Below are 16,848 nucleotides of genomic sequence, written 5' to 3'. Positions count from 1 at the left end.
CCATACAACTTGGAAATGTTAGAAAAATCCATTAGGGAAAACAAGACAGAGATCTTCCTAAACCTGGTTAAAGATGGTGTTAATGTCCCTACGAGTTTTGATGAGATCACTTTATTTAGACAAATTACCAAGGATGGTGCTCCCATGTTGACAACTTCACACATAGCCCAAACATCTAACAAGGGAAAAGAACCTATGGTTAGAACTAGTTCCATACCAACATCAAGTGTTTCAACACAACCTACATTCCAATTAAGTGTTATGCCCAAAAATCATTAGTGTTATGCCCAACACTACTACAAAAAATCATTAGTGTTATTCCCAACACTACTACACATGCTAACATTTCACAGTCAACCTTGACAGGTCCAACTGTAGGATGCTTAAACATCATGCAAGTATCTACAAAACATATGGAAATTCCAACACAATTGATATATTCCTCTTATTTACAAATGCCAACAAGTATGATAAAAACATATGTGCCAATTCCAATGACTACTTATCAATACATTGGCCAAAGTGGAGCACTTCCACCACCTCATAGTATGTTTGGGACTCCATACAACTTGGGAAGTGGGTTTATCAATTCCCAACAATCACAAATGCAACCAAACCAAGATCTAACCCAGCGGTTACATGAACTTTAAAATTTGGTCCATACCATGAGCAACAAAGGGGTGAAGGATTTCTCTTTTGAGGAAATTTGCCCCTTTTCATTTGACAGATCCATTAACATGATACCATTTCCACCAAACTTTGAGATTCCTAAATTTGACAAATACATGGGAGAAATATGTCCTATCACAAATCTCAAGGAATTTTCTGTCTTATGTCAAGAAGTAGCCTATAATGAGGATTATCTTAAGAGGCTCTTTACATGAAGTCTTGGAGGCCATGCACTTGAGTGGCTAATGAACTTACACAAGGGCTCCATTACTTCCTTCAATGATTTAATGGGGAAATTTTTAGCACACTACTCTTACAACATTGAACATCATGCCTCATTGAGTGATTTGTGCAACATGAAACAATGAAACGCTGAAATATTTGCCAACTTTCTACAAGCATGGAGGCATATTGCTAATCGCATGCCATACAAAATTGAAGATTCCCACCTTGTAGATATATTTATCAAAAATTTGATACCAAAGATGTCTTTCCACATGAAGATGGCTAGTGATGAAGACTTTGCCACCTTATTCAAGAAAGGCAAGAACATTGAAAATGGACTCCTAGACAAGGGTTCCATTAAACATTATAGCTCTTCATCCTCGAACAATGATATGAACAACAACAGAAAACCCAAATTTTGGTCCAAAAACAAAGGTGTCACCCATGATGGTGTCATTAATGTTAACAGTGTACAAAACATCCAAGGTGGAGACAACAACAACAACAATCTTAACTAAAACAACAATAATTCAAACCATGACAATCAGAATCAAAACAACCAACAATCTCGTAATCAAACACAATTTTTTCCTCGCAACAACAACAATTACAAATATGACTATGATTGAAATAGGAAGTTCACTAACTTTTGCGAACCCTTGGATGCCATATTCCAAAAACTAGTGGATCACAATTTAATGGTGTTTCACGGACCTTTGATGAAAATCAACCCAAATCAAAATGGTATAGCGAAAATGAATATTGCAAATACCATCATATCAAAGGACATGACACAAACAAGTGTATGAAACTCAAGGTCTTCATTCAAAATTTTGTTGATGATGGAGAAATTGAGGTAGAAGGAGGACCACCCTCTAAAAATGTTAAACTAAAGATATTTCAAAAGCCATTTCTTGACCACAACAATGACAATAACAATAACAATAATGGGAACAACAATATGAATAATGTAAATCGAGCTTCCACATCCAATGCATTACACTATGACTGTTCTACTAACCACATATTAGGATTTGACTCCTTATGTGGTAAAATAGAAACAAATGACATATGTGGTTTTGACTCCATGTGTATTCGCATTGAAGAGGTAGACACTCATGTGAATACCCTTGTCCTACATGCAGTTGATTGTGATGCAACCACTCATCGAGGAAGAATCACTTTTCAAGCTGCCACTCCCGACCCCACTAATCTATCAATTCCACATGCACCTATTGTAACATCCACTTCATAAAGACCTGCTTCTTACTATGATGTATTATCCTAGTTAGGCAAGACTCCTAAACAAATATCCATTCTAGAGCTTCTTACCACCTCACCTATCCACAAAGAGATTTTGGAGACTACTCTTTTAGAGTCTCTTGTGCCTGAAAATATTAATACATCCCAATTCACTACCATGATTGGAAATCTTGCTGCACAACAACACCTTGTCTTCACAAACAAAGATTTCCAAGGTCCTAATCAGCACTACAATTTGTCACTCCACATTGAAGTCCTTATACGGTGACATAAAATAAAATAAGTCCTTATAGATAATAGATCTAGTTTGAACCTTTGTACATTGAAGATGATCCATTTCTTAGGGCTTCCAGAAGACCTACTTGATATAAATAAAAGAATCACAATCAAAGCATATGATGAAAGAGAAAGAGAATCAAAGGGGGTTATCATGCTATCGCTAAAGGTTGGGCTAGTTGTAATAAATAGTGAGTGTCATGTCCTAAATTTGGACTTTCCATATAACATCTTGCTTGATCAACCATGGATACACACACTCAAAGTGGTAGCATCCACATATCATTAATGCTTGAAATTTCTTGACCAAGGTAGAGAGGTCACAATTCCAGGTGATCCTTTACCTTTTACTTTTTTTAAGAGGTCAGAAAGTGCCCCAACAAATTTTTGTCCAGTTAGTGAATTTTCTAAGGTTACACCTAGATCTCTCACATAAACATAATCACCTTCTACAAGAGTATCAAAGCTATCCAATATTGATTCCTATTCCTATAAATGAAAAGACAAGGTCAAAGATATTAAGGTCAATACTACAAGGAAGAAGGTTACTTTTGCTGACCAAGGAATGGGAGAGTATAAGTTTGAAAATGCCTTATGTGTTGGACAACTACCACTCTCCCCTCGATCCTTTGGAAAACCTTCACAAATACCACTTTCTACAAATAATGATATTATGCATGTTAATAAGACAACATTTGAACATTGGGGTTACCTGTGGAATTCCCTAAAGATAAGTATGTTAAGGCTCCTCCTGTCATTATAAACATGGTATATTATGGTACGGGCCTTGGGCCTAAAGAAGATAGAATTAAACAACCCCTTGAGGCTAATAGCTATCCTAAAGGATGTGGTTTGTGTTCCATTAAACCCAAGGTGTCCTTTGTTGACAACTATTGTATGGTTGAACCTAATTTTGAGATTGAAGAGGAGGAATTCTTTGAAGTACCCTTCTAATACATTGAGGATGACCTAGATAACCATGTCGTGTCGTTACCATAATCGACCTTTCATCCACGAACCTACCTCTCACCAACCCTAACATGATAGACTGAGACCTTCAAGACACACCACCAACTCTCGATATCTGTAACTCTGACAAAGCAGTGATGGCACTCTTTGGCCCTAAAAATCTCCAAGATTATGAACATGAGATCCAATACAATGAGGAAGCCTACTTTGGTAGCCAAGTCAACTCTCTTAGTCACAAAAGTGAAAAAGAAAATAAAAATTAAAAATAGAAGAAGCATCCTCTAGTGAAAACTCTTTTGGAGGGCTTTTGGATGAAGAAAAGGAGAAAATAAAGGATGCATCTTCTAGTGAAAACCTTCTAGAGGCACTAGAAGAGGGAGAGGTTGACTTGTCGTTTAGATCTTTACCACCAAAAAAGTCATCTATATTGAATGAGGACACAATTCCAATTAATTTGGGCACAGTAGATAATCCATAAATAACCTACATTGTTGCCATCTTAAGTACTAAAGAACAAAAAGTGATGGCTGAGTTCCTACAAAAAGGAAAAATCAATTTTGCATGGGCATACAAAGACATGTCTGGTTTAGACACAGATTTGGTTGTGCATAACTTAGCAATAGATCCAAAGATTAAACCAGTGAAACAAAAGTTGTGCAAGATGCATCCTAAGGTAGCACTTTTAGTCAAAGCAGAACTACAGAAAATGCTAGAGGTGAAATTCATTCACCCTATTGATTATCCTGAGTGGGTTTCCAATATTTTTCCTATAGGGAAAGCATCTGGGGGCATCTACATCTATTCAGATTTTTGAGATTTAAATCTCACATGTCCTAAGGATGATTTTCCACTTCCTAACATAGACATCATAGTGGATTTAACTATCGAACATGAAATGTTTTCTTTAATGGATGGTTTCTCCAATTATAATCAAATCAAAATTGTAGAAGAGGATTAACATAAAATGGCATTTACTACCCCATGTGGTACCTTTTGTTACCAATTCATGCCTTTTGGCTTGAAGAATGTTGACACTACCTATCAACACGCAATTACTACAATCTTCCATGATCTTCTACATGTCATAATGGAGGACTATGTTGATGACATTCTAGGAAAGTCTAAGACACATGATTCCCACATTGATGTAGTCACTGCCATTTTTGAAAGGTTGGAGAAATAAAAAGTACGCCTTAATCCATAGAAGTGTGTTTTTGGGGTCAAATTAGGCAAGTTGTTAGGCTACATAGTGTCAAAAAGAGGCATTGAGGTAGATCCCACCAAAGTGAAAGCCATCATGGAAATGCATCCCCCTACCACATTGAAACAACTTTGCAATTTTTAAGGAAGGTTATAATCCATCAAATGGTTTGTGTCCTAGTTAGCAGATAAGGTTCATCCACTTCAACATTTGCTTCAAAAAGACATTAAGTTTTAATGGGATTGCCTATGTCATAAAGCATTTGAACAAGTTAAGGTATACTTGGCTAATCCACTAGTTCTAGTCCCTCCAATTGTAGGACGACCATTGATTCTATACATTTCTGTCACTTCAATTGCCTTAGGTTCTCTTTTGGCACAACTAGATGACAAAGGTAATGAGCAAGCCATATACTATCTTAGTCGAACATTAGTTGGCTATGAGTTGAACTACACTACTATTAAGCGAGCTTGTTTGGTAGTAGTCTTTTGCATCCAAAAACTATGCCATTATATGCTTAATCATACTACACATATAATTGCCAAGATAGATCCACTCAAATATTTTCTATCAAAAGCCTCCCTCGCTGGTCGAGCTACAAAATGGGTCTTGATTTTAAGTGAATTTGACAGTGTCTACAAGGCCATTAAGGGACAAGTAATTGCAGACCAGCTTGTTGAAGTTCCTCTTCAAGGAGACCATCCTATTATAGAAGATTTTCCAAATGACACAATTGTGACTATTACCCCTAGTACATAATGGAAGCTATTTTTTGATGGTTCCTTCACACAAAAGGGATCGGGGGCATGAATTTTGTTTGTTACACTGCATGGAGACCTCATTCCTAAGTCTTATAAAATTGCATTCCCTTGCACAAACAATATAGTTGAGTATGAAGAATTAGTTGCAAGGATCTATCAAGCTATCAGATGGAATATCAAAAGCCTCCTTGTCTTTGGAGACTCTCAATTGGTCATTAAACAAGTCACAAATGAATACCAAACAAAGGATGAAAAGTTTTTGCCATATCGTTAGATAGTTGAAGATCTTAAACAACACTTTACTGAGATAATTTTTCAGTAGATGCCAAGGACTAATAACAAAGAAGCATATTCTATGGCCACCATTGCCTTCATAATCGCCATGCCTGAGTACAGTCCTAAGTGTGAGTTTCTTGTTGAGAATTTTTTCCTTCCTGCTTATGAGCAACCTAATTCAGAACTGGTGTGTGAGATTGACGGTCCTGAGTCTCCATGGTATGCCAACATTTTTGCCTATCTTCATCACAAAATAATTCCCATATCCCTCTCCTTGAATCAAAGCAAAACCTTCATCCATCACACTGCTCGATATACTATCTTAGGTGATACAATTTTTTGAAAACACTTCGATGGAACCCTCCTTCAATGTCTAAGTTTAGATGAAGCTAGAATGACATTAGAAGAGGTCCACCAAGGAATTTGTGGTGCCCGTTCAAGTGGCCTTGCATTCAAAAAAAAGCTCCTCAAAATGGGTTACTATTGGCCTACTATGGACGTGGATGCCTATCATTTTGTGAAAAGATGTGTTCCTTGTCAGCAGTATGGTGATTTATACACACCCCACCTAAGACCTTTAGCCCACCATCACAACCTGGCCCTTTTCCCACTAGGAATTTGATCTTGTTGGTCACATATATCCAAATTCTGCAAATGGCCACAAGTATATTATTGCCACCATTAAGTACTTCACAAAGTGGGTCAAGGTTATCCCATTAACCTACACTACCAAATGACAAGTTTTGAAGTTCATCTTGAACTACATTATTTATCATTTTTGTATACCTCAAGACATCATAACTGATAATGGAACTCCTTTTAAAAACCAAGAAGTTGCCACATTGTGTAGGAAATTCAAAATCACCCAACATTTTTCCACCAAATACTTCCCCCAAGGCAATGGCCAAGTTGAAGCAACCAATAAAATCATTTTGAAAATCCTAAAGAAAATAGTTGATGCAGCTAGTTGTGATTGGAAACTCCAAATTGCTCCTATCCTTTGGGCCTACCGCACCTCCATCCATACCCCCACAGGAGCCACCCCATTTTCCCTTGTTTATAGTTCTAAAGTTGTCTTACCCATCAAAATTGAACTCCCTTCCCTTAGAATCTCTGTCAAGAATCTGATGTCTGAAGAAGAATATTGAGTTGCTTACTTGCAAGAGCTACAACTCCTTGATGAGAGATGACTCAATGCCCTGAACCACCTCCGCATGTACCAAAATCACCTTCAGCTTTAGTTTCACAAAAAAAGTTAGGCCTCGAGAATTTAAGGTGGGTGACTTAGTTCTGCAACATAACATGAATAACCTCCAAAATCATGAAAAGAAAGGAAAATTTGAACCTAATTGACTTGGTCCATTTATCGTTACAACCAAATATGGTTCTGGGGCATATCAAATTGCCACTTCAGATGGAGATCTACTCCCTGAGCTTGTAAATATCCAACATCTCAAGCAGTTCTATGATTTAGTCTTGTAGTTCCTATACAGTGTTCTTATAGTTCCACAAAAATACAAAAAAAATCAAAAAACTCCAAAAATGTTCATAAAATGTTTCTAAAGAAATGAGTAAAAAGAAGAAAAAGTTCCTGAAAAAAGTATTTTGGTCCATTATCTATAAGGCTCATCTCACTTCACCCCATTGCACCATTTCATCTCATCTTTGTGCATAAATCCTATCTAACTTGCGCTTTTCATGCATCCAATAAAAGACCTCTTATCTATGAGGCTTCACTTTACTCCCATTTTTCAAAAGACCTCTAGTCTACAAGGCATTTTCCCATTGAGTGTTTGTCTCAATCCCATTACACTAAGCTTTTTTCCACAACAGTGACTGCAAGAGAACTTAAACAAAATCACCATTGAGACTTAATGATTCAAGAAAATTGTTGTTTTCATAGCCCTTTCCAAAAAAAATTTGTGACAACCAACATCAGAAAAACAAACTTTCATAGGATGAATCCTTCCTATATGTGGCAATACAACCTTCATCTTTGGGACTTATTGTTCTTGGCAGGTTCTATGGATTAAATGACTACTTGGTCATGCGATCTCTTTTTTTTGGTCAATTTCATTTTGTGTGTTAGTCATAGCCTTTTATGGTGTGCCTTGATCTTCCATATTTTGGTATTACCTAAATAGCTCTAACTGACTACACGTGTCATTTATGGTATGATCTATTTTTGATGTTTTAGTACATATGTGTCAGTTTCAAGTTATGGTTATACATTGTGGATTGGGGGCAACAAGTTAGTACACTTTCCACTAAAGATCCCTAAAAAGACTTTAGGCATGCCTAGACCTCTCCAAGGTATATATGACATTTGTTCCATCATGACTAAGCAAAGTACACCTATCATCCTAAAGTATCTATCATGTTGAGAGTCTAGTCCACGCAAAGGAACCATGTCATTTATGGTTCTATAGCATATAATGCATAACTCCTTTTGCAAAATCGAACTATGGTGTGCTCTCTCATATAAACACAACTGAATCCCTCAGTATCATGTAGCTAGAATTTCATTATGCCCTGCTTGAGACAATGGTTCTATTTATTCCCCCCCTTCTATGCTAAGCTACTTGATTCCTACATGTGAAAAGTTTGACACATGTCCATCCATTAGTTTCATTCATATTACATTTGCATATTTCATATTTCCACTTTAATTTTACATCATTTTACTTTGCATTCATAATTAGGGTCTTTTTCTTTTACTGACATTTTCATTTAGGATACATTCATTTTCACATTAGGTACATTCATTGCATTAGACATTTCATTCATTATTAGATCCCATTGTTCATTAAATTAATCTATCCCCTTTTCCCATCATATGTAGTAACATATACATCATGATACATCTCATAAAACATATAGTAAATCCATACATGTATAATAACAAAATGTATAAATCTCATATATCACCATAGAACTTGCATCACCCACACATTACTGATCATATGTGCATCATACAAAATATAACATCTCACACATTCTGCATCACAATGTCAGTAACCACATCGTAGCAATCACATGCATAAGAAACAATCATCAATATACACCTAGGCTCATCGAATCATGTCATATATATATCAAAGAATAATTGTCTGTGTACAGTCTGTATACAAAAGAATCATGTAGTGTATCATGCATAATGCATTATCTAAATACCATTGCATCTACATCATTATGTCAAAATTGCTCATTGTAGAAATAATGGAGCTAGTTGTGAGGGCCCAGCCCCTCCTGTACCCCCTCCTCATGGAGGCCTACCATGTCTAACTAACTACTCTAACCTCTTGTGGCCTCCTATGGTCCATGAACTAGATGCCTCTTGGAAATCTGGCTATCATTGATCTATAGGCATGGCATCATGATACGACAACCTATAGTAGGCCATCTCTTGCACGGCCTATGTCTCCTGTCGGTGGTTTCCCACGACATCTTGCATCACATCCATAGCCGCCCCAAGCTATACCATCTATCAGGCCAGGTCACACTATTGGCAATACTCATCCACCTATCTCTGGTGCATCTCCCACTCTACCCATAGAGTGACCATTTCCTATTGTAGAGTATCTATCTTGACTAGCTCATCCATCTTAGCCTATGTACCAAAATTATTGAACTCTTATGCATCTATCTTACCCTGTAGTACTGCTAAGGCCTCTTCGGCACTATCTTCCCTCACTTGTTGCACCTGTAGGGCTACCAAGGCCTGCTAGGCACTATCTGCCCTCACGCGCTCCATCTATATCTCACCCTGTAGATAGGCAACCTCCTTCTGGAGGCTGTCTCACTCACCCTTGATTGTATCGGCATCCTTTGGCTAGGGTGTTCCCTATACCTTTGGCCCCTATAGGCCCTATACACATGGCCCCTATACCTGTGGCCCTTGTAGTGGTCCTACTAGTGCTGGTACTCTCCTCTAGCTGACTCTACAGCCTTGAGGACCCTATTGTTCCCCCTGCCTTGGTGATGGCACCACCATTTCTTTCCGACCATCCCTTGCTCCATCCCCCTCAGCCTGTGCTTGCTTAGCCGTTGGTGGGACACTTGGTACCAAGAGGCGCACTAGCTGATGGGCCACCCACCACTCTGTATATGCAAGTGTCATCCCTACATCTCCTTGGTCCTATCTATGCACCCAAGGCACTGACTACATCCCTCTCCATGAGATCCAAGCTAATCTCAATGTGGTCCTGAAACCCCATAACCTACCATACTCACAGGATGCCACTAGATATAGAAATCTATCTAGCACAACATCCTGGATCCTTTTGAACTGTCACTGCACCCTAGAGGGCATATATCTCATCACCACATGAATAGTCTTATCGATGTGCCAGCAGTCTGTCTAAGTATAAGGAAGGTAGCAATGATCCGCATTGTCATCCTCCCCTCCTGTTGCTAATGTAATCCCCCACCAATCCATGTCATCATATGGAGTTTAGTCAAAGATAATGATCTCATCCAGACATCTCCAAAATTTGACTAACTCGGTCGAGGTATACTAGATAGGTGGCCTGTATCAACATGCAAATGGCTCCCCAAGCTATCGAGTCTCATGCCTCGTGATAAGGCATGTCACACCTATATGCTTCCATGACCACACCATCAGTAGTGTCAGTCTTGGACCTAGATAGGTGGCCTATATCGACATGTGAATGGCTCCCCAAGCTGTTGAGTCTCACACCTCATGATAGGGCATGTCATGCCTATATACTCCCATGACCACACCATCAGTAGTATCAATCCTAGACCTATAGTCCACTGTGTCCTGTATGTGCACATGTGTAGGTCATGGTATAACTTGGCCAAAATAGTCTAACCCTAGTAGAAAATTGCACCATCATCCTGTAGTAAAATGCTCAACACTCATGTCCACCCAATCGAGAACCCATGCCCAACATGATTTGGCACCATCCTCTATATGAGTGATGCTAGATAAAGGGGAATTCATGGTAACCCCTATTCTAATGCCTCTCTCCATACCAACCACAATCTCTGGATCGGTAGCCTCTATCATCAGCATTGGAAACACTTTCTACACCCTCTAGAACATACTTTGGGTAACTCCCGCTGATCAGCACTCAAAGAATCTACCACACATCGAGCAGGGTCACTGTCGCCTCTTTAGTAGGTAGATGGAAGCTTGAAGTTGGTGTGTGCCACCTCTCCATAAGTGTTAATAATTGTGCTAAGTGCACCTTAAGATTTGGCCACTCGTGGACATGCTCTAAACTACATAGTCTAACATACCCCCACTCTACCTCTGCCAATGTATCTACTAGCACCATAGTTGATGGATAGTGCTCCCATGACTGAAATGTCACCATCTCTATCTACAGCATAGACATGTAATGGTCAGTATATCCTCTATCATATGCTCTTTTTGCTTACTTCAACATGGGGCATCCTACTCTATTCACCCCTAGTCATCCCCATCCCCTCATTCTATAGATTCAACCTAATCAGCAAAGACACCAATTAGTGTAGATGTCCATCAGTGGAGACACTGATCCACGTAGATGTGGATCAATGGAGACAACAAACCAAGGAGATGCCAATCCAGTGACTACATAGATGTTAATTTCCCATCAACGACTTACAGACTGTCATCTATGGAGATGACAACATAGAGATCATCATCTCCCATCTGGCTCTGGTCCCCCTTTTCCCCCTTTTGTCATCTGCGAAGACAACAGGACACATCTTGTCCTCTCCGTAGAACCCTAAATCCCCAGTTTGTCATCTACAAAGATGACAAAGCAAAGATTGTTGTCTTTTCCCAACCCTATTTTGGCCTCATTTAATGCACAATAAATGTTGAATTTAAGTGTGTAATAAAAGTTTTCACAAGGTGGGATAATCGACTCACCAGTGGGCCCATCTCGGCTAACCTCTGGTGCTCCCAGATGCACTCTCCAAGCTGTAGTCTCTCGATTGGATCCATCTTTTTCTCTAATTCTCTACTCTCTAGGTGTGCAAGTGACTCTTCCTTGAGCCCTTTGGAGGCTTATATAGGCCCTCCAAGGTACCTTTTCAAGCCCATACCCTTTCCTTGGCCATGTCAACCCCTGTTTATCCCTAAGTAATGCAAAATCTTCCTCTATGCCTTTTTCCTACCCTTTCTTTTCTTCTAAAGACCTTTTTGTAAAAATTGCCCAAAATTTATTTTTTACACTATTTTCACAAGGGGGCATCCTCCTCCTCTATCGTCACTTTGACACCACTCTTAGGACTCCTATCCTTTCTGGGGCAACTTATATTTTCTTATCTTTGATATAATGTCATCCCAACATCACATCAAAGAGGGGCAAAATGTAGACGCTTAAAATTGTCCCAAACACTATATTAATTCATTTAATATTTCTTTTGACATTAAAATTAATTATTTATTAATTAATTATATTTTATCATATTCTTCTACTTATTTAATTAAATAGGTTCATTTCATTAATGTATTTAAATTTAACTTGAATACTTTCCCCCTAATGTATTAAATTTCTTTAATGCATAGTGCTCCATAAATCCCGTTTTAAATAAATTCTATTTATTAAATTCCCTCCATTCCATTAAATTCTTTAATCCTGTGATTAAGTTGAATCTTATTTAATTTAATCATAATCCCATCCTAAAACCTAGTCTACACCCCCATCACTCTCATCCTTCTAAGCCTACCCACTACTTAATCCCACTTATTTACCTTAAGCACCTTGCTAAACACCTTTTAGCTCCTAAATCTTTGCTCACATATGTGTGAGAAGCTCATGATCCAATGAAATTTCCACTTCATTTATATCTCTTACACCTTTTTCCCCCACTCCTTCCCCCAAGGTTGCTCACACATTTGTGAGTAAACCTTGAGCCTCTCAATCATAAAGGATTATGTTGACCTTTGCATGGCTTGTCTCCTTAGCCCATGTGTCTCTCTTGTGGCACCTATGTGGATGCCACATAGATGCCACCTCCCCAAGGCCTTTCTCAAACCTATAAATAGAGCCCTTGTCTCAAGAATTTTATCATCTCCCTCATTTCCATTGTTATCATGCTAGTTTAGCTTTTGAGTTCTTAGAGATTTTATGCTTAGAGCTAACCTTTCATAGTTGTTTGCATTACTTAGATTTCTATTCTTTGCAATAGATTCAAGTATGATATTGTTAGATTTCTTTCTCCATTGCATTTCATCCACATTCACATCCATGGAATCCTTTGAGATTGGCTCACTCATAACCATTTCTTGAAGGTATTCTCCATTCATTTAGTCTAGATTCACTCATTTCATTTTGCATATCATTTATCAATGAAGGGATTCAATAGTTATGTTTTGGGAGAGCACATCCAAATCCCTCCAATCTAAAGCACACCAACAAGGCCTCTCATGGGTGCCCCTTGTTGAGTTACTTTGAGGTTGCATGAGGACTCTAACATTTTGGTTGCATAGTTTTAAAACTCAAGTAGAATTAGTAGTTTTCCAATCTTATTTGAATCTTTGATATGCACATGCTACTACTGTTTTCTTGTTTATGCGTGCTCTTGACAGGTTAGATTTTCGTGTATACAGCCATAAATAAAGACTGTGAAGTTGCAAATTGGCCTCGAGGAAAAATTATTTCTTTTTTGGGAAATGAGGAAGAATCTTGGTGAGCCTAAGACCTCTACACATTTTGAGGACTTGGATGAGGATGAAACATTTAGTAAATTATGCAATAATGAGCGATCAAATACAACAACTGCATAGCATCATGCTAAGGATGAAGACAATCAGTATGAGGTTTCTAAGGATCGTACATCCACTGCCATTAGTATTGGTTCCACTAAATCCACTCCCCAAAATATACTAGTGCATTTCCTTCACATGGACCATATATTGTACTCAATTAGATGACAAGGGAAACTTATGGCAGATGGGCAAAAATGATAGAAAAAATTGATGCAGAGCCTCACCTTGGAAAACTCAAGAGGAATCAGTCACCCAACTAAGTTGCTTCAACAGGCACCTACAACCTCCAAGATCGAACTAGAACCAAATTCAATGATTCCTTATATATATATATATATATATATATATATATATATATATATATATTTGTGACATGAACTTTGTGAACCTACTGATACCACATGTATATTCTCTAACCACTCAATATATTTTGCATGTAACTCATGATATGAATCTTTAGGAACCTTCTATCATTTCACTGGAATTGTGTCCACTCAATACAAATCGACCCAACCCTTTCTTTTCTTGATAAAGAACATGGACCAAAGTTGTGTATTCTTTCTTTTCTCTTGGTTTTGATACAGCAAGGACAAGTGATATAGCATTTTTCTTTTATGAACAGACCCAAAAACTCAAACACTGCGACCTCTATTATCCATCAGATTCAAAATACAACAGGCATACCTATCTACACAAACTTGGCATCATTCTTCCATTTGTATATCGATTGAATCCATCCAATATTCAATCACTTTTCCATAATCAATCCCGCACGGCTGACTTTATCCAATATAGAACACAACAAAAAGAACAAATAAGAAAAATACTTCATATACATATTTTGTTGTGATCCTAAGACTGAGCGCAAAGAACTAAAGGAGTTCTCATCAAAACGACGACTCCCAAAATGGGTTTTTTTTTTTTGTCCAGATAAATCTTTTAAACCAATCCCATTACAGTTGAATATGTTGGACAGGACATTGATTTCTCAAATAGGAAGAAAGTGAAAGAAAATCATGATTCTTATAGGAAAAAAGCAGAATGTCAACAAAACAAAAGAAAAATGATTCCTGAACCAAATTTTTAATCACTTTTTTTCCACTAACTTAAATCGATTCCTCTGTAATGGAAGCCAAGGATCTTAGAGTTTGGAGAGATTTGAAAATAGACAACCTCAGTATGTAAAAGAAAATCAGAACCTTCCTTATTCTTTAGAATATCAATGGAACACGCAATAGAAACAAAAAGAAAGACAGTAAAACAATCTCATACAAATCTAATAACGCCTGAAAGCAATATACAAAAGTTGAAACATTCTAATCTTCTCCAAGCTATCGAATTTTTCTCAAAATGAAAGGTAAGAGAAACTCATTTTTTCTTTTTAACCCAAGATCACCGAAATTTGCAAAAGAAAACATTCCATTCTCTCCTCTATTTGATCCCCACTCTTTACATAAGACAGGCTTTTTAAAAATCAATTTTCCTCCCTATCTGGAAGGAATATGAAACATTTTCTATCCAAGAAGAATAAGACTCTGAAACGTCCTTTTTCCATCAATACTATGCAGTCATTGCAACAATCATGGATATTCTAAAAACTGCCACCAACTTCCTGATGGAATTCTTTTAATTATTGTACACTCAAACTATGAATAAAAAACTAATCTAACTAAAAATCAATCACTCCTTATCCTAGGTGGCTATATCTGGAGAGCTCATCGAATTGCTACTCTAGTTATGCCACCACATGTAGGAAGTTGTTGAAAACATTTAAAATTAAAAACAAAACATAAAACATAACATTACTTATCACATTCTTCGATCTACCACTGCAGCATACTCCCCTGTAGAATGAATCTCAAGTCCACTTGAGATGAGATCTTGAACTAATGAACCATGTTTGCTAATTTGTTTCTCATCCATCCAAATAGCTTCTATCACTGGTTTGTTCTTCCATTTGACTAAGTACTGAGTGTATTGTCTTCTGCGAGTCTTCTTTATTTTTGTATCTAGGATTTTCTCCAATTGAGGTGGTGTTGGTTTAGATACTTGTTGCAAATCTTTTGTTACTGAATCTTCATCTGTTGCTTGTGTTTTAGACCCTTTGTATCGTGTGCGATCACAAACATTGAATATGGGTGAAATACCAATGTCTGAAGGTAACTGAATTTTGTATGCATTATGTCCATATTTTTCCAAAATTTGACAAGGACCAACCTTCTTAGGTAGTAACTTTGTATTCTTCATTTGAGGTAACCTCTCTTTCCTCTGATACGCCCATACTAAATCACCAACTTTGAACTGTACTTCTCTTCTTTTCTAATCAGAAACTTCCTTATACTTCTTATTTGAATTCTATAGCTGCAACTTGACTTGATCTTGGACCTCTTTAATAGCTTCAGCAAATGCTTCACCATGTGAACTACTCGGGAAGGTTTTTGGAAGTTCCCTCAATTCGAGAATTCCTCTTGGATGTGTACCATACATGATTTGAAATGGAGATTTCCCTGTACTTCTATTCACTGTATCATTGTATGAGAATTTAGCTTGAACAATTACGGAATCCCACTTTTCTCCATGTTATTTTGTAAGGCATCTTAATAAATTTCCCAAAGATCTGTTGACAACTTCTGTTTGACCATCAGTTTGTGGGTGATATGCAGATGAAAAGGATAAATTTGTGCCAAGTTTCTTCCAAAGGGTCCTCCAAAAATGACCTTCAAATCTACCATCTCTGTCTGAAACAATATTCAGTGGTAATCCATGAATTCGCACTATCTCCTTGAAGAATAAATCTGCAATGTATGATGCATCTTTGGTGGATTTACATGGTAAGAAATGTGCCATTTTATTGAATCTATCCACAACAACAAAAATGCTATCATACCCCTTCTGAGTTCTTGGTAATCTCATAACAAAATCCATACTAATACTTTCCCATGGTCTTGAAGGAATAGGCAAGGGCTGATATAATCCTGCATTGGTACTTTTACCTTTACTTTTCTGACAAATGGTGCATTCTTCCACAAATTTCCTCACATCCTTTTTTAATTTTGGCCAAAAATAGTTTCTACGAACCAACTCTAAAGTCTTATCTAGTCCAAAATGATCGGATAATGCCCCACTATGTTTCTCCTGTATGATATTGTCTCTCATTGAACACTTGGGAATGCAAAGTTGTCCTCCCTTGAATAATAATTCTTCTTGAATCAGAAAATCAGCATACTCACTATTGTCCCTTTTGTCCAAATTAATACATGCCTTATAAATGTCTTTGAAATTAGCATCATCAACATACATACCTTTTAGATTTGAAATGCCTGTAGTTTCCAACTGAATTTGTGATGTAGTTAGAGTTCTCCTTCTTAACGCATCAGCAACCTTGTTTGTGACTCCCTTCTTGTGCTTAATAGAAAATGTGAATGCTTACAATGTCTCTACCCATTTCATATGCCTATGATTCAACTTCTCTTGACTGT

The sequence above is a fragment of the Cupressus sempervirens genome, chromosome 11 (assembly GCF_028749045.1).
Source record: "Cupressus sempervirens isolate cs-2001-9-10 chromosome 11, ASM2874904v1, whole genome shotgun sequence".
NCBI classification, from domain to species: domain Eukaryota; kingdom Viridiplantae; phylum Streptophyta; class Pinopsida; order Cupressales; family Cupressaceae; genus Cupressus; species Cupressus sempervirens.
This window is presented reverse-complemented; position numbering follows the sequence as displayed.